At 49.4% G+C, this 3,139-nt stretch overlaps 1 non-coding gene across 1 annotated transcript; it reads left to right on the top strand.

Moving 5' to 3' along the window:
• Positions 1-2,442: 2,442 nt before the first annotated feature.
• On the top strand, positions 2,443-2,600 carry LOC125772752 (5.8S ribosomal RNA). Its single transcript, XR_007419611.1, has one exon. It is a non-coding gene; the product is annotated as a 5.8S ribosomal RNA (ribosomal RNA).
• The last annotated feature ends 539 nt before the right edge of the window (positions 2,601-3,139 follow it).

The following is a 3,139-nucleotide window of genomic DNA, read 5'->3' on the forward strand; positions in this document are numbered from 1 at the left end:
GGCTGAAGTTGACCGAACTTGATGATTTAGAGGAAGTAAAAGTCGTAACAAGGTTTCCGTAGGTGAACCTGCGGAAGGATCATTACTGATGATCGTCCGCGAGTGACCAACCATGGGCTGCCTTCGGTGTAGCTCGGTCGCTCGCTTGCTATGTGTCAGAATTTGTTGAAAGCCAACTCGTTCGTTGTACACTTTGATGGGTGACCATCACTGTGTCTCCGTGCCGAGCTAGATCTCCCCTAGCCGTAAGGCACTTGAACGCCCCTTCGACGACGAGTTGCATGTGTGTGGTATGTGTCAGAATCTGGTGAAGCTTTCTGCATGTGATGTGCCTTGTGTGGATCCGTGGCCATTGCATTGTGTCTGGTGCTTAGATACCCAGACACTTAGAACGCTTGCGCGGAAAGCAAACTCGATCGTTGTACACTTTGATGGGTGACCATCACTGTGTCTCCGTGCCGTGCTAGATCCCCCCTAGCCGTAAGGCACTTTGAACGCCCCTTCGACGACGAGTTACAAGAGTGTGGTATGTGTCAGAATCTGGTGAAGCTTTCTGCATGTGATGTGCCTTGTGTGGATCCGTGGCCATTGCATTGTGTCTGGTGTGTAGGTACCCAGACACTTAGAACGCTTGCGCGGAAAGCAAACTCGATCGTTGTACACTTTGATGGGCAACCATCACTGTGTCTCCGTGCCGTGCTAGATCTCCCCTAGCCGTAAGGCACTTTGAACGCCCCTTCGACGACGAGTTACAAGAGTGTGGTATGTGTCATAATCTGGTGAAGCTTTCTGCATGTGATGTGCCTTGTGTGGATCCGTGGCCATTGCATTGTGTCTGGTGTGTAGGTACCCAGACACTTAAGCAAACTCGATCGTTGTACACTGTGATGGGCGAGCATCACTGTGTCTCCGTGCCGTGTAAGAGCTCCCCTGGCCATCAGGCACTTGAAAGGTCCTTCGACGACGAGTTACAATAGTGGTGTGTTAGATACGTCAGGTGATGGTATCTACTGTTGTGCAATACGTATCCGGCCACGGCACGGAACGAACGGGAACTGTGGTGCAGACATACAAAGAGTTAAGCCTATTAGTCATTAACTCTAAGGACGGGGCCATGGGGCGGTACGCAAAGGATACGGATGAGCGAGTATGCAGGCCCAATACTCAATAGCTCGATCCGATCCAAGCACATGAGTTGACTGCGGCGCCAGGTTAACCAATGTGCTAGATTCTATTTGGCCAGTAGAATCTTGTGTCTTATGCGATTTGATACCAAGACACCAGAACGAAAGTTAGTTGAAGAGTTATTAAACTCTTATGAAGTATGGTTGTGCAATCACAACTTATGACTTTAACCTATAAAGTGGATATGGACTTGCAATTATAACATGGAATCTCTACACACCCCATGAGCTCGATCCAATCCACGCACACGAGTTGCCTGAGTAGCGACAGGTATACCGATGTGCAATACGTATCCGGCCACGGCACGGAACGAACGGGAACTGTGGTGCAGACATACAAAGAGTTAAGCCTACTAGTCATTAACTCTAAGGACGGGGCCATGGGGCGGTACGCAAAGGATACGGATGAGCGAGTATGCAGGCCCAATACTCAATAGCTCGATCCGATCCAAGCACATGAGTTGACTGCGGCGCCAGGTTAACCAATGTGCTAGATTCTATTTGGCCAGTAGAATCTTGTGTCTTACGCGATTTGATACCAAGACACCAGAACGAAAGTTAGTTGAAGAGTGATTAAACTCTTATGAAGAATGGTTGTGCAATCACAACTTATGACTTTAACCTATAAAGTGGATATGGACTATCAATTATAACATGGGGCACACACCATGTTCTCGATCCAATCCACGCACACGAGTTGCCTGAGTAGCGACAGGTATACCGATGTGCAATACGTATCCGGCCATAGGCACGGAACGAACAGGAACTGTGGTGCAGACATACAAGGGCCATGGGGCGGTACGCAAAGGATACGGATGAGCGAGTATGCAGGCCCAATACTCAATAGCTCGATCCGATCCAAGCACATGAGTTGACTGCGGCGTCAGGTTAACCGATGTGCAATACGTATCCGGCCATAGGCACGGAACGAACAGGAACTGTGGTGCAGACATACAAGGGCCATGGGGCGGTACGCAAAGGATACGGATGAGCGAGTATGCAGGCCCAATACTCAATAGCTCGATCCGATCCAAGCACATGAGTTGACTGCGGCGCCAGGTTAACCGATGTGCTAAGAGAGTTGTTCCTGGGCCTTCAAAGTGACTTCAAAACTATCTTAGCGAATGGTGGCCATGGGCGTAGACATGAGCCACAAGTCACAAGGCCTGGGACTATTGGGTAATAAAGACAACTTAGTCAGAAAGTTAGTCTTTGGACGTACCACCGGGATTGTGTTACATTGGGAACCTTACTATAAAACCCTAGGCAGGGGATCACTCGGCTCATGGATCGATGAAGACCGCAGCTAAATGCGCGTCACAATGTGAACTGCAGGACACATGAACACCGATAAGTTGAACGCATATTGCGCGTCGGACGATTAAACCCGGCCGATGCACACATTCTTGAGTGCCTATCAATTCCTTGATATACAACAAACCAAACTTCAGGGTGGAGCGTGCCACAATAGAACACTATGGCGAGCAGCCCGTCTAGTGTCGTGGGGGAAACACGCTTCCACACTGTGCATAATGGCGTGCTCGGGACCTTTGTTGGGACCGCAGGGCGCTGAAAGTAAAGGGGTGAACCGCATAAATCGCACGCACGTAAACGCGCACACACACAAATAGAGTGAGACGTATCGTAGGATACCGCTAAGAGTACGTTGTGAAACATGGGGAAATTCAATCGAAAACCTCTTTGATGTCCAAGATTTCGTTGACCGTATCCGTCGTAATACTGGATCAACGTGCTTGGGGGAAAACGTCAAAGGGTTTTATAATAGTGGTGCATGATTAACCCATCGATGCCCGAGGGGAACATGTTGTCCAATACAATAGTGGTGCAGTTGGCTCGACATGCTCGGGGGGAGACATCGTGGGTCCAAGTCGACCAAGTCGACCGAGAGTTGTTGTTGAGAGATCGAATCAAAACGATGCCGAGCGGAACTCGTT

The sequence above is a fragment of the Anopheles funestus genome, assembly GCF_943734845.2.
Source record: "Anopheles funestus chromosome X unlocalized genomic scaffold, idAnoFuneDA-416_04 X_unloc_106, whole genome shotgun sequence".
Lineage (NCBI taxonomy): Eukaryota > Metazoa > Arthropoda > Insecta > Diptera > Culicidae > Anopheles > Anopheles funestus.